This window comes from Triticum aestivum, chromosome 1D, assembly GCF_018294505.1.
Source record: "Triticum aestivum cultivar Chinese Spring chromosome 1D, IWGSC CS RefSeq v2.1, whole genome shotgun sequence".
In the NCBI taxonomy this organism is placed as follows: domain Eukaryota; kingdom Viridiplantae; phylum Streptophyta; class Magnoliopsida; order Poales; family Poaceae; genus Triticum; species Triticum aestivum.
The window spans coordinates 434,635,458-434,660,026 of NC_057796.1; positions in this window are offsets into that span (position 1 = coordinate 434,635,458).

The window sequence follows — 24,569 nt, forward strand, 5'->3', positions numbered from 1 at the left end:
GAGACCTACGCCAAAAATTCCTATAAATACAGAAACCCCCAGAAATAAACCTCGATCGGGAGTTCCGCCGCCGCAAGCCTCTGTAGCCACCAAAAACCAATCGGAACCCTATTTCGGCACCCTGCCGGAGGGGGGAGGATCCCTCACCGGTGGCCATCTTCATCATCCCTGCGCTCTCCATGACGAGGAGGGAGTAGTTCACCCCCGGGGCTGAGGGAATGTACCAGTAGCTATGTGTTTGATCTCTCTCTCTCATGTTCTTGAATCGGCACGATCTTGATGTATCGCGAGCTTTGCTATTATAGTTGGATCTTACGATGTTTCTCCCCCTCTACTCTCTTGTAATGGATTGAGTTTTCCCTTTGAAGTTATCTTATCGGATTGAGTTTTTAAGGATTTGAGAACACTTGATGTATGTCTTGCATGTGCTTATCTATGGTGACAATGGGATGTTCACGTTATCCACTTGATGTATGTTTTGGTGATCAACTTGCGGGTTCAGTGACCTTGTGAACTTATGCATAGGGGTTGGCACACGTTTTCGTCTTGACTCTCCGGTAGAAACTTTGGGGCACTCTTTGAAGTTCTATGTGCTGGTTGAATAGATGAATCTGAGATTGTGTGATGCATATCGTATAATCATACCCACGAATACTTGAGGTGACATTGGAGTATCTAGGTGACATTAGGGTTTTGGTTGATTTGTGTCTTAAGGTGTTATTCTAGTACGAACTCTATGATAGATTGAACGGAAAGAATAGCTTCGTGTTATTTTACTACGGACTCTTGAATAGATCAATCAGAAAGGATAACTTGTGGTTTTGTACCCTACAATAATCTCTTCGTTTGTTCTCCGCTATTAGTGACTTTGGAGTGACTCTTTGTTGCATGTTGAGGGATAGTTATATGATCCAATTATGTTATTATTGTTGAGAGAACTTGCACTAGTGAAAGTATGAACCCTAGGCCTTGTTTCCTAGCACTGCAATACTGTTTGTGCTCACTTTTATCATTAGTTACCTTGTTGTTTTTATATTTTCAGATTACAAAAACTTATATCTACCATCCATATTGCACTTGTATCACCATCTCTTCGCTGAACTAGTGCACCTATACAATTTACCATTGTATTGGGTGTGTTGGGGACACAAGAGACTCTTTGTTATTTGGTTGCAGGGTTGCTTGAGAGAGACCATCTTCATCCTACGCCTCCCACGGATTGATAAACCTTAGGTCATCCACTTGAGGGAAATTTGCTATTGTCCTACAAACTTGTGCACTTGGAGGCCCAACAACGTCTACAAGAAGAAGGTTGCATAGTAGACATGAAGCAATTTCTGGCGCCATTGCCGGGGAGGTGAGTGCTTGAAGGTATATCTTTAGATCTTGCAATCGAATCTTTTAGTTTCTTGTTTTATCACTAGTTTAGTTCTATAAAAGAAAACTAAAAAATGGAATTAAGGTTGCCTCATATCCTTCATCTTTTTAATGTCTTTCGTGAAAATGATGGGAAGAAAAATTGTGCTCAAGTACTAGAAGAAGAATTACATAGAATGCTTGGCATAAAATATGTGAATGATGAGCATGATTGCAATGTTGTTAGTATGAATTCTTTGAATACCCATGGTGCTAATGATATGCAAAGCCACAAGCTTGGGGATGCTATGTTTGATGAACATGATATGTTTAGTCCCCCAAGTTTTGATGAGCAAATTTGTTATGATGATAGCATGCCTCCTACTTATGATGATTATATTGATGAAAGTGGATTTGGAGAGGTCATGAATTTATTTAGTAATGATTCCACTATCTTGGAAGAGGTTTCAATTGATTATGATGAGAATAAAGTTGCTACTTATGATGATTATTGTGATGATACTTATGCTATAAAAAGTAGTGATGATTATATTTATAAAACTTGTCATGATTATGATTACCCTTTTTCTGAACACTACTCTTTTAACGTGGAAACAATTTATAGTATTCGAGTCTCTTATGATACTCCCACTATTCCGAAAGAGAAGAATTTTGCTTATGTGGAGAGTAATAAAATTTCTATGCAAGTAGATCATGAAAAGAATGCTTTATGTGCTGGTTATATGGTTGAATTCATTCATGATGCTACTGAAAGTTATTATGAGGGAGGAACATATGCTTGTAGGAATTGCAATAATATCAAGTTTCCTCTCTATGTGTTAAAAGTTTTAAAGTTATGCTTGTTTTGCCTTCCTATGCTAGTTGATTATTGTTCCCACAAGTTGTTTGATCACAAAATACCTATGCATAGGAAGTGGGTTGGACTTAAATGTGCTAGTCATATTCTTCATGATGCTCTCTTTATGTTTCAATTCTTATCTTTTATGTGAGCATCATTGAAATCATCATGCCTAGCTAGGGACGTTAAACGTTAGCGCTTGTTGGGACGCAACCCAATTTTATTTTTGTTGCTTGCTTTTTGCTCCTATTTAGTAATAAATAATTCATCCAGCCTCTGGTTAGATGTGGTTTTATGTTTTAATTAGTGTTTGTGCCAAGCAAAACCTATAGGATCTTCTTGGGTGATAATTATTTGATCTTGCTGAAAAAGTCAGAAACTTCCTGTTCATGAAAACAATTGTTTAAAATCACTAGAATGTGATAAAATACTGATTCAAATTGCAGTAGATCAATAACCAAATTATCTAGGATTTCCTATTTTATCAGAATTTTCTGAGTTACAGAAGTTTGCGTTAGAGACAGATTACTACAGACTGTTCTGTTTTTGATAGATTCTGTTTTCGTTGTGTTGTTTGCTTATTTTGACGAATCTATGAGTAGTATCGGAGGGTATGAACCATAGAGAAGTTGGAATACAGTAGATATTACACCATTATGAATTTATAATGAGTTCACAACAGTACCAAAAGTGGTGATTTATTTTCTTATACTAACTGAGCTTACGAGTTTTCTGTTAAGTTTTGTGTTGTGAAGTTTTCAAGTTTTGGGTAAAGATTCGATGGACTATGGAATAAGGAGTGGCAAGAGCCTAAGCTTGGGGATGCCCAAGGCACCCGAAGGTAATATTCAAGGACAACCAAGAGCCTAAGCTTGGGGATGCCCCGGATGGCATCCCCTCCTTCGTCTTCGTTCATCGGTAACTTTACTTGGAGCTATATTTTTATTCACCACATGATATGTGTTTTGCTTGGAGCGTCATTTTATTTTATTTTATTTTATTTTGTTTTGCTTGCTGTTTGAATAAAATACCAAGATCTGAAATTATTAAATGTTAGAGAGTCTTAACATAGTTGCAAGATTATTCGACTACCCATTGATCTTCACTTATATCTTTTGGAGTAGTTTGTCGTTTGCTCTAGTGCTTCACTTATATCTTTTAGAGCACGATGGTGGTTTTATTTTGAAGAAACAGATGAACTCTCATGCTTCGCTTATATTATTTTGAGAGTCCTAAACAGCATGGTAATTTGCTTTGGTTATGAATTTAGTCCTAATATGATGGGCATCCAAGAGGGATATAATAAAAACTTTCATATAAAGTGCATTGAATACTATGAGAAGTTTGATACTTGATGATTGTTTTGAGATATGAAGATGGTGATATTAAAGCTGTGCTAGTTGAGTAATTGTGAATTTGAGAAATACTTGTGTTGAAGTTTGCATGTCCCGTAGCATGCACGTATGGTAACCGTTGTGTAACAAATTTGAAACATGAGGCGTTCTTTGATTGTCATCCTTATGAGTGGCGGTCGGGGACGAGCGATGGTCTTTTCCTACCAATCTATCCCCCTAGGAGCATGCGCGTAGTGCTTGGTTTTTGATGACTTGTAGATTTTTGCAATAAGTATGTGAGTTCTTTATGACTAATGTTGAGTCCATGGATTATACGCACTCTCACCCCTCCATCATTGCTAGCCTCTTCGGTACCGTGCATTGCCCTTTCTCGCCTTGAGAGTTGGTGCAAACTTCGCCGGTGCATCCAAACCCCGTGATATGATACGCTCTATCACACATAAACCTCCTTATATCTTCCTCAAAACAGCCACCATACCTACCTATTATGGCATTTCCATAGCCATTCCGAGATATATTGCCATGCAACTTTCCACCGTTCCGTTTATTATGACACGCTTCATCATTGTCATATTGCCTTGCATGATCATGTAGTTGACATCGTATTTGTGGCAAGGCCACCATGCATAATTTTTCATACATGTCACTCTTGATTCATTGCCCATCCCGGTACACTGCCGGAGGCATTCATATAGAGTCATACTTTGTTCTAGTATCGAGTTGTAATCATTGAGTTGTAAATAAATAGAAGTGTGATGATCATCATTAATAGAGCATTATCCTAAAAAAAGGCCAAATAAAAAAATAAAGGCCAAATAAAAAAAAGGAGAAAGGCCAAATAAAAAAAGGAAGGCCCAAAAAAAAGGGACAATGCTACTATCCTTTTTCCACACTTGTGCTTCAAAGAAGCACCATGATCTTTATGATAGAGAGTCTCTTATTCTGTCACTTTCATATACTAGTGGGAATTTTTCATTATAGAACTTGGCTTGTATATTCCAACAATGGGCTTCCTCAAATGCCCTAGGTCTTCATGAGCAAGCAAGTTGGATGCACACCCACTTAGTTTCTTTTGTTGAGCTTTCATACATTTATAACTCTAGTGCATCCGTTGCATGGCAATCCCTACTCCTCGCATTGACATCAATTGATAGGCATCACCCTAGCCCATTGATTAGCCGCGTCAATGTGAGACTTTCTCCTTTTTGTCTTCTCCATACAACCCCCATCATCATATTCTATTCCACCCATAGTGCTATATCCATGGCTCAAGCTCATGTATTGCGTGAAGGTTGAAAAAGTTTGAGATTACTAAAGTATGAAACAATTGCTTGGCTTGTCATCGGGGTTGTGCATGATGAGAGCATTCTTGTGTGACGAAAATGGAGCATGACCAAACTATATGATCTTGTAGGGATGAACTTTCTTTGGCCATGTTATTTTGAGAAGACATGATTGCTTAGTTAGTATGCTTGAAGTATTATTATTTTTATGTAAATATTAAACTTTTATCTTGAATCTTTCGGATCTGAACATTCATGCCACAATAAAGAAAATTACATTGAGAATTATGTTAGGTAGCATTCCACATCAAAAATTCTATTTTTATCATTTACCTACTCGAGGGCGAGCAAGAATTAAGCTTGGGGATGCTTGATACGTCTCCAACGTATCTATAATTTTTGATTGTTCCATGCTATTATATTATCTATCTTGGATGTTTTATATGCATTTATATGCTATTTTATATGATTTTTGGGACTAACCTATTAACCTAGAACCCAGTGCCAGTTTCTGTTTTTTCCTTGTTTTTGAGTTCTACAGAAAAGGAATACCAAACAGAGTCCAATTGACGTGCCAATTTTTGATGATTTTTTCTGGACCAAAAGAAGCCCCCGGAGTAAAAGAGTTGGGCCAGAAGAGTCCCGGGCTGCCCACGAGGGTGGGAGGCGCGCCCACCCCCCTGGGCGAGGGCCCCTGCCTCGTGGACAACCCAGAGACCCCCCCTGACGTGAGACCTACGCCAAAAATTCCTATAAATACAGAAACCTCCAGAAATAAACCTAGATCGGGAGTTCCGCCACCGCAAGCCTCTGTAGCCACCAAAAACCAATCGGGACCCTGTTCCGGCACCCTGCCGGAGGGGGGATCCCTCACCGGTGGCCATCTTCATCATCCCGGCGCTCTCCATGACGAGGAGGGAGTAGTTCACCCTCGGGGCTGAGGGTATGTACCAGTAGCTATGTGTTTGATCTCTCTCTCTCTCTCTCTCGTGTTCTTGATTCGGCACGATCTTGATGTATCGCGAGCTTTGCTATTATAGTTGGATCTTATGATGTTTCTCCCCCTCTACTCTCTTGTAATGGATTGAGTTTTCCCTTTGAAGTTATCTTATCGGATTGAGTCTTTAAGGATTTGAGAACACTTGATGTATGTCTTGCATGTGCTTATCTGTGGTGACAATGGGATATTCATCTGATCCACTTGATGTATGTTTTGGTAATCAACTTGCGGGTTCAGTGACCTTGTGAACTTATGCATAGGGGTTGGCACACGTTTTCGTCTTGACTCTCCGGTAGAAACTTTGGGGCACTCTTTGAAGGTCTATGTGTTGGTTGAATAGATGAATCTGAGATTGTGTGATGCATATCGTATAATCATACCCACGGATACTTGATGTGACATTGGAGTATCTAGGTGACATTAGGGTTTTGGTTGATTTGTGTCTTAAGGTGTTATTCTAGTACAAACTCTATGATAGATCGAACGGAAAGAATAGCTTCGTGTTATTTTACTACGGACTCTTGAATAGATTAATCAGAAAGGATAACTTTGAGGTGGTTTCGTAACCTACAATAATCTCTTCGTTTGTTCTCCGATATTAGTGACTTTGGAGTGACTCTTTGTTGCATATTGAGGGATAGTTATATGATCCAATTATGTTATTATTGTTGAGAGAACTTGCACTAGTGAAAGTATGAACCCTAGGCCTTGCTTCCTAGCACTGCAATACCATTCGTGCTCACTTTTATCATTAGTTACCTTGCTGTTTTTATATTTTCAGATTACAAAAACCTATATCTACCATCCATATTGCACTTGTATCGCCATCTCTTCGCCGAACTAGTGCACCTATACAATTACCATTGTATTGGGTGTGTTGGGGACACAAGAGACTCTTTGTTATTTGGTTGCAGGGTTGCTTGAGAGAGAGCATCTTCATCCTACGCCTCCCACGGATTGATAAACCTTAGGTCATCCACTTGAGGGAAATTTGCAACTGTCCTTCAAACCTCTGCACTTGGAGGCCCAACAACGTCTACAAGAAGAAGGTTGCGTAGTAGACATCACATGCCACCCGGAACACCACAATGTAATGGTGTGTCCGAACGTCGTAATCGCACTTTATTAGATATGGTGCGATCTCTGATGTCTCTTACTGATTTACCGCTATCGTTTTGGGGTTATGCTTTAGAGACGGCTGCATTCACATTAAATAGGGCACCATCTAAATCCGTTGAGATGACACCTTATGAACTGTGGTTTGGCAAGAAACCCAAGTTGTCGTTTCTTAAAGTTTGGGCCGGCGATGCTTATGTGAAAAAGCTTCAACCTGATAAGCTCGAACCCAAATCGGAGAAATGTGTCTTCATAGGATACCCAAAGGAGACTGTTGGGTACACCTTCTATCACAGATCCGAAGGCGATACATTCGTTGCTAAGAATGGATCCTTTCTAGAGAAGGAGTTTCTCTCGAAAGAAGTGAGTGGGAGGAAAGTAGAACTTGATGAGGTAACTGTACCTGCTCCCTTATTGGAAAGTAGTTCATCACAGAAATCAGTTCCTGTGACTCCTACACCAATTAGTGAGGAAGCTAATGATGATGATCATGTAACTTCAGATCAAGTTACTACCGAACCTCGTAGGTCAACCAGAGTAAGATCCGCACCAGAGTGGTACGGTAATCCTGTTCTGGAGGTCATGTTACTTGACCATGACGAACCTACGAACTATGAGGAAGCGACGATGAGCCCAGATTCCGCGAAATGGCTTGAGGCCATGAAATCTGAGATGGGATCCATGTATGAGAACAAAGTGTGGACTTTGGTTGACTTGCCCGATGATCGGCAAGCCATAGAGAATAAATGGATCTTCAAGAAGAAGACTGACGCTGACGGTAATGTTATTGTCACTACAAAAAAAAGACACATCCGTGACATTTTGGGCCGAACGAATTTTTTTTCTGTCATACATATGACACTTCTATGACGATAATTGTGACAAAACCCGGTATCATCATAGATGTGGTGGTCTCCTACTTCTATGATAAAAAAATCATGACAGAAAATGGGCTTTTCGTCCTGGGCGGGCCGGAGACGCAGCTGCATGACATTCTTTGGGTCGTCCACGACGGAAAAAACCGTGGTAGAAGCGAGGGCGAGGAAAATTTCGGGGAGTTCCCGGTTACGGTGGGAGGTCGGGGGCCGAGCGATGCGCGTTTCTCTCGTACACGTACGCACGTGTGTGCGAGGCGTTGGCTCTAACTGAACCCGAGCGAGGCGTTGGGCTCTAACTGAACCCGAGTGATTGCACTGCAGGCTACGCGTTACTGAACCCGAGCGATCGATCGATGGCTGTTAACTGAACCCGATCGAGCGATTCCTTCGCTACTGCTGCTAACTGAAGCTGATCGATGCTGCCTCTGGATGAACAGTGAGCGTTGCTGGGGGGGTTTGGATGAACAGTTCCCGGTGGGGGTGGATGAACAGGACCCCGTGGTGTTGCCTCTGGATGAACAGGACCCCGATCGATCGAGCCGGTTGGGGCTGGATGAACAGGACCCCGTGGAGGGCAGGATGAACAGGACCACCCCGTGGAGGGCAGAATGAACAGTAGATGGTGGAGGGCTGGATGAACAGTAGCCCGTGGAGGGGTGGTTGAACAGGAGCCCGTGGAGAGGGCTGGTTGAACAGTAGCCGGTGGAGTAGCGCGTGGTGGAGGCTGGATGAACAGGAGCCCGTGGATGAACAGTCGCAGGTGGAGGCTGGAGGAGGTCGACGGTGGATGAACAGTAGCCCGTGGAGGCTGGAGGGGGTCGACGATGGAGATGAACAGTGTCCCGTGGAGTCCCGTTTTGCGGTACGCCACACCCCTCCCGATGAACAGGACCCCCGTTTCGAGCGTAGCGCTCCAACACAAGTCCGTTTCCTCTGTTTTGCGGTACGCCACACCCCTCCCGATCAATAGGACCCCCGTTTCGACCGTAGGAGGTCCGTTTCCTCCGTTTTGCGGTACGCCAGACCCCTCCCGATGAACAGGATCCCGTTTCAAACGTGGCCGGTCGAACACAAGGCCGTTTCCTCCGTTCTGCGGTACGCCAGGCCTCGTTTCCATCGGCTGTTCCGTCCAAGCCCTCCCGATGAACACGACGACGCATTCCGTTCCGACCCAGCAGGTTGGCTCCCCAATGAACACGACGACGACGCTGTTTCTCCGTTCCGACCCAGCCATCTACACGAGCCCTGGCCATACGTATGCGCGAGTATGCGTTCGAGACCCTGCCCGTATGTACGTACGTGGCCGTATTTTCTTTCTTGCACACTGGCCGCTGTACGTACGTGTACATGCTACGTGCGCGCCTCTACTACGACACGTGCGCGCCTCTACATCGACCAGTATGTACGTACACGTTCGCGACCAGAATGACAATGCTACGTACGCTTCGACCAGGTGGGTCCCGACTATCAGGCACTTCCTTGCCTGCGAAGATGTAGCTGGTGGGTACCAGCAGTCAGGGGGCGAATCATTTTTTTTGCCCGGACACACTTCCTTGCGTGCGAAGATGTAGCTGGTGGGTCCCCGCAGTCAGGGGGAAACATTTTTTTGTGAAATACGGTGGCCCGTCCGGTGGGGCCCCGCTATCAGGTGGAGGAATAATTATTTTCCGCGTAATAAGGAGGCACTTCCTTGCTGCGGCTGTCGACCCAGCTGTCAGCCTCTCCATGTACAATCCACGTCCGATGGAAGTCGTTCCTTGACCACGTTGACCACGCCGCGCCGAGAGCACCAGGGCGGTGGACGACGGCGAGGCCTAGGAAGGGGATGACGCGGAGCCGGGGAAGACGCGGCAGTGGAAGCCCGCGCGGAGAGGAGTACGAGGGTTCACTAGTTCGGCTGCAGTGTGAGGCTGCCGTCGCCGCAGGGCCTGGCCAGCGGTGGGAATAGTAGGGGGCGGTGAGTTCTCCGCGGCAGCACAGCCGGCCACGGGAGGCAGGAGCATGCGGCACGACCGGTGCTGCTTTGGGCGCCTGGAGCAACAAGACCAGAGGTTGAAGAAGCACTACGGCCGTTGGATGGACATCATACGGTCACTGGAGCTAGAATCGTGCATATTGCTTAGTTGACAAAGCCCTCCGTACCCGTCAACTTAGTAGGCCCACAAGTCAGCCTGCCGCCACTGCAATTTCCAAACTTTGAAAAATGCCACTGCAATTTGCAAACTTTGAAAAACGCCACTCCAGACTTCGAAAAATGCCACTGGGGATGGCATGAAATGGCATTTTTCAAAGTTTGGAAATTGCAATGGCATTTCTTAGAAACACCAGATTTGGAGTGGCATTTATCAAATTAACCCAAAACAAAAATAACTGGGCGAGCTTTTGGGTCCCTGATGTCAGCCGCTCGTTGTGCAACTCTCTCGTTTATTGACTACGTTGACAATGGCATGGGACCCAGATGTCAGAAATCCATTACGAGGAGCCATTTTTTTATTGGTTTGAAATAAGGAGGCACTTTGCTTGCATACTGCCATGACCTTGGCGGGTCCCTGCTGTCATCCTCTCCACATACAATCATCTGCTGGTTGTGTACGCGTCAACTTGGTAGGCCCACAAGTCAGCCTCTAAACCCATGGAGGACAAATACAACCCATTTAAAAAAATAACAGCCCATTCCATATGTTCAAATGGAAAGTTCAACATTCAGAGCAAAGTAACAGGTCTGATCCACATATAGAGTACTGAACTTCCACGTTGACAACCATCATAGCCAAGTTAACTATCTACTTCCACTAATACTCTAGTAGCGTACAAGTACTAACTTACTCTTAGCTAACTAGACGATGCCGACCGCCATCTGCGGTACACGCTAAACGCCGGCACCGGCGTCCTCCGCCTCGCCTCGGACTTGCCAGAGGTGCGATAGGGCGCGTTGCTCGCGCGCGTTGGCCCTTTCCATGCCGGCGTGGTCCACCGAAGCTTCGGCTTCTAAGCGGGAAACCCACTTGACGAGCTGGTAGTAAAAATCGGCATCGCGAACGCGTGCGTGCCCGACAGCCTCCAGGGTTATTTGCCGGGCGCCGGCCTCCACGTAGTCGGCCCACGTGCGGGCGCTCTGCTCGCGACTCAGAGCGTCGGTGCGCTGCTGCTCCATGTCCCGCTGGCGGCGCAAATCGGCGATACGCTGCTCATCCGCCAAGCAGTCGCGCTCCAACAACTCCTGCTCCTCCGCCAGGCGGTCGCGCTCCAACAAGTCCTCGATCTCCGCATTGCCATCTAAAGACCGATAGAATGCCTCCTCCCTCCGCCTGCCTTCCGGTGAAAAACCGAACACTAGTTCCGGCGGTGACCGCCTCCGGCCACACCTATCGCGGACGGGCGGGGGCATGGCAGACGTGGCGAGAGCGAGGATAAGTGGCGAGCAACGTCAGGCCAGTGGGGGCTTATGAGGATAGGGCGAGTTGGGTCACGGTGCCACCATAGAAGGCCGAGAAACAGTACTTATAAGCGGAAGGTAGCGCGACGGTCATCGGAATTCAATGCATAATGAAGCAGGCATGGCTTAGCGCGCCAGCTTGCCGTGGAAAACTAGAGAAACTGAAATTCTGACTGTGCCGTCCTGTCCCGTGCGTGCTGGGTCGCACGCCGGCCTTACGGTCAAACGAGTGCACTCGAATCATCTCCCTCCTTGTCAATAATGATTCCACGGATTTAAAAGGCCCGCAACAATTAAAGCGCATCTTTTTCGCATCAGTTAGCTGCCTTAATTACGGCCGGCTGCATGCGGGCACTCAAAATCGCTCGCAGCCAGTACGCGGAGCAGCATGCAACGAGTCGCAGCCGAGGGCATTAATTGATGAACTTTAGCTAGGAGATAAGGCATTTGCGAACGTTTTTGCTAGCAGTTTCTTCAGATTCGCATGGCATTTTCTTCAGAGCAGCTTGTCAGTTTTTTCAGAGGTAGGCATTTCTATTCAAAAAACTGCCACTTTGGATCTTGCGTTGCAACTAAAACAGCCAGGAGCGCATTAGTAGGCTAGCTAGTGATCGATCGGTAACTTGTAAACACTGAGCGGACAGATATAAGGAACTGTTAATGCATCTCAATGATTCATAGATCATATACAAATATGTAGCTCCAAAAGCAAAGATCAGCCACAACTAAAACCAACTAGTACGATTCCCATACATAAGATCAACATGTTAATGCATCTCAATGATTCACAGATCATATACAAATATGTAGCTCCAAAAGCAAAGATCTAGAAAAAACATATGTTCTTCCTACTAACATGGATGCTTCTCTTGGCCAACATTCAGTACAGACTGAATGACAAATTTGTTTGTGAAGTCTACAATTCCTCTTGCAAACGTAAGTGGTTTCACCAACAGCTGGAACCATGGGAATGAACCACACATGATGGAGGAACATCCACTGCAATATGATTTGGTCTTCTCTTGATCACACGGCGAGACTATTTTCAGAATACAAACTTTAACTTAGGCAAAATGATGCCCATTGTATAATAAGACCAAAGCAATGAAGCACCTAGTGTTGGCCAATAAATAGTACAGTACAACTTTTCTGCAGTCCATGAAGTGACTATCCAATCTTTCTGTGTCTATTTTCAAATGGCACTGCACGCAGTGACTATACTATTCTCTTGTGCAGTTCAACCAAAATTGCGGTCACTTTGTGTGTTTGCTAAACAGCAATGGGCAGAAATCTCTGTCTGCACAAATATCAAGCAGCTAGTAAACATATACCCCACCTTGTATTTTTGGTTTAAACATGTCTCTTCCGCTTAGATCTGTCATGTTTTGCACTAGACAATTTGATACAGTCATGTTTTGCCCTGGACAATTTCATACTGAATTGATTTGCTTGTTCAGAGCAGAAATATAGCGCCTATTCTTCATCAGACCAAGGATATCCATGTTCGCAGTGATGGAAGAGGTGAAATCGATACAACCGAAATTGAGCATCCAGTCATTGAATCATGTCCTGCACCTCCTATGTAGGTCCACCCTGCCAATAAATTCACATGCAAACCACTAGTATTACTATCTAATGACAGTACAAAAAGATTAGCAAGATAGTAGCAAACCATGTACCTTCTTAATGAACAGCTCATAGTGCCACCAATTGGATATAAAGGTTTGGGAGAAAACATGCTCCTAATGTTGAACCAGTTGGACTTTTTGTGCAGTTCCACTAAACTCGAGCATCCCTGTTTGCATAGATATTGAAAGTGTGATTACTATAAAAGTGGCACTAGTTGAAGCATACACTCACAAATATAAGCATTCCAATTTCTTAATGGGAAAAGGTAGCAAGACTGTTTCTAATCACCTTTTTGAAGGAATAAATAAGGCAACAGAGGCTGATGTCAGAAAGGCATATATAGTTCTTTCTGAAAGAATGATCGATTCCTGACCTTTCCTCTTCTTTTAAGCATATTGTGTGCAGTTCAACTAAAATAAAATGCCACCACCGCCTTGACAATTCAGTGACACTGTACAAAATGAAATGACTTAACATTACATCATGATGTCAGGTATGTAGTCGACAGGCATTAGAGACAAACTTACAGACCTCCTCCGATAACATAATTAACATTAATTTTAACAAAGGTGTGACTAGCTTTACCGGGATAATTTGAGTGAACTCTACACCCTCTGTTCCTTAATATAAGAGGTTTTTGCGGTTCAGTTTAAAGTACCCAAACGTCTACTAGTATTTAGAAAAACAGGTAGTAGTTTTCTTGAGCACATATCTGGGAAAGCTTGCCACCCTTTATTTATGTCCATACGCTAATCACCATTCAAAATTTCGAATACTACAAATATACACTAATCCAGTGGCTAGTGCAATAGTAGAGTAGTTATTTTATTACAGGGTACAGTACAGTGGTTTTACTGAACAGATTTCAATAAACTCTGGCACTGGAAGATTTCTATAAGAATTAACAATACAAAATGTAAAGGTAACACGTTTCAGCATTGGTATACTAGCTGTGCATGAGCATTAAACCAAATACAAAAGTCTGAAGGTAACTAGCATTATTAACTAATGACAGTATAAAAAAATTGCAAACCATGTACCTCCAAGGTAAATATCATTTCGAACTCGGGGGGACCTTAAAAATTGCTATCCCTATCTTGATAATCGATCAAACATAAAAACTTGATCGAATGAATCAAGAGAACAGCCGGAGGAGGAGGTGCCCACTCTTAACCTTTCCTCTTGTCTTCATAATTTTTTGTGCAGTTTAACCAAAATAAAATGACATCAGCGCCTTGGCATTTTGGTGACACTGTACAAAAGAATTAACTTATCTCATGAAAGTGAGGTATGTAATCTATAAGCATTAACAGTGCAAAAATCTGAAGGTAGTAACAAGTTTCATCGTTGGTATACTGGCTGTGCAACATCATTAGAATGCCTTAGTTGAAAAATCTTTAATACATCCACAATCAACAGCTAACCCTGAAATAATCCAGTGACATTAAATGGCATTGCTTAAATTTATCGGTGGCATTAGACTGAGTGCGGCATTAGTTAAATGTGGCATCACTTTAGCAGTAGCATTGCTTGACTTGACTGCTGGCGTTATACTAACAGCAAAAAAGTTAGACTAAGAGCATGCGAGGCCCATTCGGACAGTGGGCGCACCAGTACGATGTACCTCCACGGACGCATAGAGTGGTGAGGGAGGTATGGTCGCCCAGAGCAACAAATATCCAGGCAGCATATGTGGATTACGTCCCATTTTTGTTATGTTTAGCCACCTTTTTCCTATGTGAGGACAACAAACCGATCGACCTGGTCATTCTCTATTGCGTTGTCATGCCTTTCTACCCTTCTTCAACCAAGAGACACGAGACTCATTCCTTAGCTACTGATTTTCCCCTTCTCAACCTAGATGCAGGTTCGATGCCTACTCTCTTGGATAGTACAGTCTCCCTTCCTTTCCTTATTCAACCCAGACATGGATTAGTCTGCATGAAGTAGGGTTTCCTTTAATAGTGCAAATTAAGGTTTTCGTCTGCGTGACCAGCAGAGCAGAGGATAGCAAATTGGGAAGATGGTGGAGTGGAAAAAGATCCACATGCAGCGACATGGCAGATGGGGCAATAGAACAAGGGTATGGTTCGAAAAGAGGTAGCATACCTGAGGGTCGACGGGAAGTGGCTTCGCTCGTGGTCATCGTCCTCCACACGCACTACGACAGCGAGCTTGGGGACGGAGGCCATCCCGCGCGGGCGCTAGGTCTAAGAGGACGGCCTTGTCGTCAGTGCTTGACCTCGCTCGCCGACGACGAGTGCGTCAACACTGCACGTCCTTTTCTTCCCCGGCGGATCTGTGACCACCGGTGAGGAGGGAGAGAGAGGCCGTCTTTTTTAGATCTGGAGAGAGGGTGATAGTGTGAGAAGCAAGTGGGCAGCCCTTAGCAAGAAAGCTCTGAAGCTCCAGCCTATATATCTTTTTTATACTACTAGTACTAGAGGTGGAGTAGTGGTAGAGTAGTTTATATTTTCTCTGCAAACAGTACCAGTTAGTCGTGCTTCAAAACTGAACGGCACGCCATTAAAAAAAAAGTCGAGAAATAATGCGTCACCTCGGGCCAACGCGGCCAGATCGCATTTTGCACGAGAAATTACACACGATGTTTCGTTGACATGTGGTCCCGTTCCAACATGTCAGTGAGACGACGGCGAGTCCTTTTGTACAATTTCCGAAAGGACGTGTAGGCCGGGGCGCCTCTTCGTGTACCGTGGCAAACTGGCAACCGTCCACCGACTCTTCGGCTTTCCCTCTCGATCTGGAACTGCTGTCGCACGCTCTTCCTCCCTCCTCCATTTGCCTTCACCCTTCCTTCTGCCATTGTTCGATCATCTTCTCCATGGAGGGAACAAGCCGGAAACGACCCCGTTATTCTTGCCCCGATCTGAAAGATGACGTGGTGGGGGAACTCATTGATCGGTGCGACGTCATCACCTCGGCTTGCATGGCAGGTTCGTTCAAGCCCATTCTCGACTCAACTAATAACATCATTACAAGGAACCCAAGGGTCCAGGAGCGGTTTGATCTCCCTTATCTTCTTCGCTATAAGCCTGTTCGCATGGGCACGGACGACGGAGGCCTCGCCTTGTGCAAGTTGATGCCGCTTGATAATGATACGTGTGATGTCAAGATGCCATCGCTTAAGGGTAAGTCCTGGGCTAGCACAAATGGATATTGGGTTGTTTATATTGGGTACAATTGCGAGTGGGAACTTGTGAATGTGTACATTCGTCAGCGGATTCCACTTCCAAAAATCTCCGAGTGCCCTGAGGTTGAGCACACAGATGATCTACGTACGTTCAAATACGATCATGGTGACTGTCGTCTACTGAAGATAGCAATTTGTCGAGTTCCCAACCGCTCTTGGAATTACAAGAACTATCAAGTTGTTCCTATCTTCGACAAGCTTGTTGCCGTCCTTCGTGGTTCGACTGGATGGATATTGCTCAAAAATTAGTTTCTATACATGGATGTGTACTGTGATGCAATTGAATACGAGGATCTTGTGTTTGCTGCCACCACTCGTGGCACTGTTTTTGCATGGGATCCTCGTAGTTTCGGTACGTTTGTCTTCCACCATAATTATAATTGTTTCATCCACATGCATGCGGCTTAGCAAGTTTCCCTTTACTAATTAACCTTCTTCTTGTGTTTCCAAGGTCCTGTGAACATTCCACCACCTATACTTGAAAAAATTTATAAGCAAGGGGGAGATGATGATGGTGATGATCACGAGCATGAGGAGGAGCAGAACTTATATACTCAGTGGCGCCTGGCAACTAATTCCGATGGATCACCTCTTCTTGTCTGTATACAGTGCACTCAGACTGTTACTACTGAGGAAGTAGGTGTTGTCTCCCATGGTCGCCCTCTCCTGACCTATTCCAACACCCGTTGCATGGTATTCAGGACGGATACTAGTGTGCTAGCGCAAACACCTTCTCCCTGGTTCAGTATTTATAGTCTTGGAACAAACTCGCTCTTCCTTGGACCAAACTATCCAATGATGGTGAAAGGCGATCCAGCTGCTATTGACACAACGTTACTACCATTTATGAGAAGCAACTGTATCTATACTTCGGACATTTCGGTGGTTCCCTACCCTGGTCCTGATATATGCTGCTTCAGCCTGGATGATCAGTCCTGTGTTGCTCTCGATATTGACAATAGCTGGCCCTTCCCAGAGCACCTATGGTTCAAAGCAAGCGTTTCCAACACCGAGGATTGGTTGAGTTGAAGTTCATTTCATTGCTTGTTATTTGTTGTGTGATGAAAACTTTAGTATTTGCTAGAATGTTTTGTTGGAAATAATCTATAATCCAACATGTATCCTCGTTGTCGTTGTGTGCTGACGACTTTTTGTATTTAATGAATGGTACATTTCAGTTGCGAATGCATGGCATAGACTCAATTTATGAATGGCTTTCGAGTCACTTCTTGGAGTGTGAGTACCGTAGTAGTATAGCCAGCATCCGGTTAGTATATGAAGTTGCCACATCACATAGAGCCAACCTAATATTGGAGTATGCTAGCCCTCCACCGGCGCGCCGCTTCAAATGGCGGAGGAAGTGAGAGGTCGCGTCACCTTGTGTCCAGATCTGAGATGCCACGTGTACCAGATGAATGACTCCAAGTTCGACCACCGTGATGTTAGGTGCGAGCCTAGGAACACTGTTGGAGAGACCCCCCTCATAATTTTCCTACATTGGTCATTTGATTCATAGGATAGAATGCTATAGGACTTTTTTTCCTATGTAATCATCTTTTAATTGGCAATCTAGCATCCACTCCAACTTTTGTTTCACTTCCTTTGTTCCTACGAAGAGAGTACTTGCTCTAAATGATGTGCCGCTGCAAGAGCCGCCTATATTTATTAACCATGCTCTAAAAAGGTGGACTAGCTTTGGCTATAGTAGTACTGTACTAGGTTAGTAGGTGACCTTGCGCTTGGCTCTTCTCCTCTTCCGGAAGTCGAACAATAATGATGGTACTATAGTAGTACTTCTGACAATCTGACACCAAATGAACTGCTGCACGTCCACCGCTTGTAAGCAAAAGTTTCTCCTCGTGCTGCGAGCCACCGCGCACGCGTTGGCGAGGGAGAAGGCGTAGTAAGCAAGCTTCTCGTCGTTCTGCGAGTTGACGGGACACATCAAAGTTATTTATTAGTACTCTTGGAGTAAACTTGCTCTTGGACTAAACTCGCTCTTCCTTGGACAAAACTATCCAATGATGGTGAAAGCCGATCCAGCTGCTATTGACACAACAACGTTACTACCATTTATGAGAAGCAACTGTATCTATACGTCGGACATTTCGGTGGTTACCTACCCTGGTCGTGATATAGTAGGCCGCTTCAGCCTAGATGATCAGTCCTGCGTTGGCCTCGAGATTTACAATAGCTGGCCCTTCCCAGAGAATAACTTGTGGTTCAAAGCAAGCGTTTCCAACGCCGAGGATTGGTTGAGTTGAAGTTCATTTCATTGCTTGTTATTTGTTGTGTGATGAAAACTTTAGTATTTATAATCTATCCTCATTGTTGTTGTGGGTTGATGACCTGTTCTATGTAATAAAATGATATGCCTGTGATAAACTTACTAAATTTATGAATGGCTATCGAGTCGCTTCTCTGAGTGGGTGCTGCGATGAGGCAAAAAAATATTTTCCGAATACATAATTGTACGTGCATTGAAACAGGTTATCGGATGAGGCCAATCAATAATAGTACACTATTTGTACTAGCTTCACATGCTGCACTATCTCTACGTCTACGTACGTAATACAACAATTTTTAAACTTGAGACCAGCCACCCATCCTCACAAAGAACACTTTTTAACCTAGCACAGACTCCAGGAAATTTGGCCACAGTGTGAGGTGGGCCATATGTTAATGTGTTCGCTGTACGTAACCAGCACCTCGAATCCTTGATACTACTACTATAAGTAGTACTAGGAGTAGTAGGGTGGCATGGGCCAGAACAAGCATTCACGTCCAGGAGTACCGCACACACCACCAGCACGACTTCCATCTAACACCATATTTCTTGGAGTCCGTGCTATAGCAATCTCTTCAACCTAGTCGTTTCTCTAACTCAGCCATCGCACGGCGGGCGAGGTGGGGGTTTGCCGATAGTCGGTTTCCTCAACTGCGGTCCCACTTGTAAGGCCAACTCCAACGCACGACCCCAAACGGACCTCTATTTTGCCCGGATTTTGTCCGTTTGGGTAGGGCAATGGGGTCGTGTCCGGGCCATTTCTCGGATGCGGTGGTCATGCGCCGAACGCGCGACCGCATCCCGGCCGCGTACATTTTTCTTTGCAAATACATATCTTTTTCCCATCATTGATTTTTTGGTACATGGAAATACATCACCAAAAATTTGACTAGAAAAGCAAGACCAAAGAAAACAATGTGACGCCCCCGATTTGACCGTACACTAATCATGCACGCAAATGTGTACGACCAAGATCAGGGACTCACGGGAAGATATCACAACACAACTCTAAAACATAAATAAGTCATACAAGCATCATAATACAAGCCAGGGGCCTCGAGGGCTCGAATACAAGTGCTCGATCACAGACGAGTCAGCGGAAGCAACAATATCTGAGTACAGACATAAGTTAAACAAGTTTGCCTTAAGAAGGCTAGCACAAATTGGGATACAGATCGAACGAGGCATAGGCCTCCTGCCTGGGATCCTCCTAACTACTCCTGGTCGTCGTCAGCGGCCTGCACGTAGTAGTAGGCACCTCCAGTGTCGTAGGAGTCGTCGTCGACGGTGGCGGCTGGCTCCTGGGCTCCAGCATCTGGTTGCGACAACCAGGTAGAAAGGAAAGGGGGAAAAAGAGGGAGAGAAGCAACCGTGAGTACTCATCCAAAGTACTCGCAAGCAAGGAGCTACACTACATATGCATGGGTATATGTGTAAAGGGGCATATCAGTGGACTGAACTGCAGAATGCCAGAATAAAAGGGGGATAGCTAGTCCTGTCGAAGACTACGCTTCTGGCCATCTCCATCTTGCAGCATGTAGAAGAGAGTAGATTGAAGTCCTCCAAGTAGTATCGCATAGCATAATCCTACCCGGCGATCCCCTCCTTGTCGCCCTGTTAGAGAGCGATCACCGGGTTGTATCTGGCACTTGGAAGGGTGTATTTTATTCAGTATCCAGTTCTAGTTGTCATAAGGTCAAGGTACAACTTCGGGTCGTCCTTTTACCGAGGCACACGGCTATTCTAATAGATAAACTTCCCTGCAGGGGTGCACCACATAACCCAACACGCTCGATCCCATTTGGCCGGACACACTTTCCTGGGTCATGCCCGGCCTCGTAAGATCAACGCGTCGCAGCCCCACCTAAGCACAACAGAGAGGTCAGCACGCCGGTCTAATCCTAAGCGCGCAGGGGTCTGGGCCCATCGCCCTATGCACACCTGCACGTTGCGTACGCGGCCGGAAGCAGACCTAGCCTAGTGGCGTTCCAGTCCAATCCGGCGCGCGCCACTCAGTCGCTGACGTCACGAAGGCTTCGGCTGATACCACGACGCCGGGATACCCATAACTACTCCCGCGTAGATGGCTAGTGCGTATAGACCAAATGGCCAGACTCAGATCAAATACCAAGATCTCGTTAAACGTGTTAAGTATCCGCGAACGCCGACCAGGGCCAGGCCCACCTCTCACCTAGGCGGTCTCAACCTGCCCTGTCGCTCCGCCACAAAGATCCACTTGCGGGTACTCCTACGACCTGACCCGACTTTAGTCATCACATGTGTCATGTATGTAGTATATAAGTATATACCCATGATCACCGCACAGGTGATCACGGCCCGATAGTATAGCACAGCAGACGGACAAGAATGTAGGGCCACTGATGGAAATCTAGCATCCTATACTAAGCATGTAGGATTGCAGGTAAAGGTATCAACAGTAGTAGCAAGGATAGGCTATGCATCAGGATAGGATATCGGAAAGCAGTAACATGCTACACTACTCTAATGCAAGCAGTATAGAGAAGAATAGGCGATATCTGGTGATCAAGGGGGGGGGGCTTGCCTGGTTGCTCTGGCAAGTAGGAGGGGTCGTCGACTCCGTAGTCGAACTGGGCAGCAGCAGTGTCGGTCTCGTAGTCTACCGGAGAGAAGAGGGGGGAAGAAACAGTAAATACAATGCAAACATAAGCATGACGATGCGTGACATGAAAATGAGCGGTGCTAGGTGTGACCTAACGCGACAGTAGATGGTACCGGTGAAGGGGGGAAACAACCGGGAAGTATTCCCGATGTTTCGCGTTTTCGGACAGACGGACCGGAGGGGGAAAGTTGCTAGTTCGATAGGTTAGGGAGGTGTGGTGGACGAACGGACTGCGTATTCAGATTCGTCTCGTCGTTCTGAGCAACTTTCATATAGAAAACATTTTCATCCGAGTTACGGTTTAAAAAATATGAATTTTCAAAGTTTATTTGAATTCCTGGAATTATTTGAATTAAGCAAAAAATGAATTATGACGTCAGCATGAGGCAATGCTGACGTCAGCAGGTCAACAGAGCGGCTGACCAGGTCAAACTGACCAGTGGGCCCCACCTGTCATAGACAGTGGGCTAACAGAAGATTAAACTAATTAATTTTTAGTTAATTAACTACTGGGCCCACCTGTCAGTGAGTGATTAGATTAATTAATTAGTTTTAATTATAAAAACATTTTTCTTTTCTCTTTTTTTTTAATCTTGCGGCAGGGCCCGCATGTCAGTGGCTGGGCCAGCCCAGTCAGCACGTTGACTGGGTTGACCCAGTCAACGGGGCCTGCGGGGCCTGCTGGCAGTGACCCAGGGGTGGCCCCAGGTGTGCCAGCTCAGCAGGCCGGCGGCTGAACGCCGGCGAGCACGAAAACGTGGCGGAGGGCGCTCGGCCCCGTCGGGATTCGCCTACAGGGGGCCTACACGGGCGCGGGTGGGTGCGTTCAAACGGGGAGAGCCCGCCGCGTCGCGTGGTGAGACCGGCCGGAGCTGGAGCTGCCGGAACGGCGCCGGCGAGCGGCGGAGGCGGCGGCGCGCACGGGTGCCCGACGGAAACGAGGCTACGGCGGGCTATCGAGCAAGCGGAGGGGCTGGGGAGGCATCTACGCGCTGTGGGGAGTGCAGCGGGCTTGAGCCAGTGACCAAAAGGTCACCGGAGACCCGCCGGCGACGAGCTCCGCGGCGCGGCGTTCGGGCGCGCGTGGGGAAGCAGCTAGGGGGCGCGCGAGAGCGAAAGGACAGGGGAGGAGGGGGGAGAAGCTCACGGCGAGGCTGTAGGGGGACGGCAGCGTGCTCGGGGAGGCTCGTCGGAGGCGAAACGGGGCGGCGATCGACGGCGGCCGTGCGGGGAAGAAGAGCTCGGGGAGGTCGTTGCAGGGGCTCCGGTCTCCAACGGGCTGCACCAGACGATGCAGCGGGCGACGGCGGTCTTTGGAGACACCGTGGGGCGGCGAGGCGGGCACGGTGGCCGTGGGAACGACGGTGAATGGCGGCGACCGCGTCGGGCGTGGGGAAGGGAGGAGCGGCGTGGATCTGGGGGGGGGGGGAAGAGAGAGGCGCAGAGGCCGAGAGGTGAGCGGGGGCGAGTGGGAGAGAGGCCCGAGGAGGCGGGGGTGCTGGCGCCCTTATCCTCCCCGTCGCCGGCGAGGTGGTGCGGCGGGGACTGCCCCTGTTCCGACCCCGGTTGGGGGAACAGGGAAGGGGGGCGAGTGGGAGAGTTGAGCTGGGCCGGGGGTCGGCCCAGTTGGGCCAGGGGTGCTGTGGGGGGGGGCCTTCTCCTTTTTCTTTTTCTTTGTCTGTGTTCTTTTGCATTTTCTTTTTATTTGTTTATTTTCTTTTCTGTTTTATTTCATTTAAAAGTATTTAGGTATTTTATAAAAATGTGTTTTCTCCACCATAATTACCAGTGTATTATTTGGCACCCACCGAACATTTTTGTTTAAATTTTTGAAAACTTTTATTTTCCACTTTAAATTTAATTGAAGTTTGAATTAGGAGTTTGAAAAGAAATGTGTTCCAAATGTGATCAAGCCCTGTTTAGCAACATGATTAGCTTAATCACGGAGGGTTACTGTAGCATGATTCTCGGGGTGTTACAAATCTCCTCCACTACAAGAAATCTCGTCCCGAGATTTAGGAGGTAGAAGGAAACAGTGCGGGGTATTCTTCGCGCAGACGGTCCTCTCGTTCCCAAGTGGCCTCATCTTCAGAATGGTGCGACCACTGGACTTTGAGAAACTTGATCGCCTTCTGACGTGTGCGGCGTTCAGCTTGGTCGAGAATGCGGACCGGATGCTCCTTATAGGAGAGGTCTAGCTGCAATTCGAGCACTTCATGATCCACAGCTCGGATTGGGTCCTTGAAGCAACGGCGGAGCTGCGACACATGGAACACATCGTGAACCTGAGAAAGGTTCGGCGGTAGCTCCAGTTGGTATGCCACTTTTCCACGCCTTTCGAGAATAGTGAATGGGCCAATATAGCGAGGAGCTAGTTTGCCCTTGATCCCGAAGCGGTGAGCACCCTTCATAGGTGTGACTCGAAGATAAGCCTTTTCGCCAGGTTGATAGACCATGTCTTTATGATGAAGGTCATACTGACTCTTCTGACGTGACTGAGCAGTCTTGAGATTCTCACGAATAATGCGGACTTGTTCTTCGGCATCTTGGATAATATCCGGACCGAAGAGTGGACGTTCCCCAGTTTCTGACCAGTTCAGAGGGGTTCGGCACTTTCGTCCATATAACACTTCGAAGGGGACCATCTTCAGACTAGCTTGATAGCTATTATTATAAGAGAACTCAGCATACGGGAGAGATTCCTCCCATTTCTTGCCGAAGGAAATAACACAAGCTCGAAGCATATCTTCGAGAACTTGGTTGACGCGTTCAACTTGCCCTTGCGACTGAGGATGAAACGCAGTACTGAATGACAGATGAGTTCCCATAGCTTCTTGGAAACTTGCCCAGAATCTTGAAGTAAATAAGCTGCCACGGTCTGAGCTGATAACCAATGGAATACCGTGGAGTGAAACAATCCTGGACATATAGAGCGTTGCCAACTGGCTAGCAGTGATCGTTTCTTTGACTGCCAGGAAATGTGCAACTTTGGAAAGCCGGTCAATGACGACAAGAATAGCATCATTACCTTTCTGTGATTTGGGAAATCCAGTGACGAAGTCCATCTCAACATGGTCCCATTTCCATTCAGGAATAGAGATAGGTTGCAGAGTTCCAGCAGGCCTTTGATGTTCTGCTTTGATACGACGGCAAACGTCACACTCAGCAACATAACGAGCAATGGCTTGCTTCATATTAGACCACCAGAATCTCTGACGAATGTCTTGGTACATCTTTGTACTACCAGGATGGATACACAGAGGCGTATCATGAGCTTCTTTCATAACTTCCTGTGTCATATCCAGGTTTTTCTCTGCACATGGCACCACTAGGCGGCCCTTGAAGTATAAGGTGCCATCTTCAGCAATGGTGAAGAATGAGGGCTTTCTTCTGCAAGGTAGCGCTTAATCTTGTGGGCTTCAGAGTCATACTTCTGTAGCCTTTTGATGCTGTCCTCGAGATCTGGTTTAGCAACTAGGGTATTGAGGGAACCCTGGGTAACAACGTGGAGGTTCACC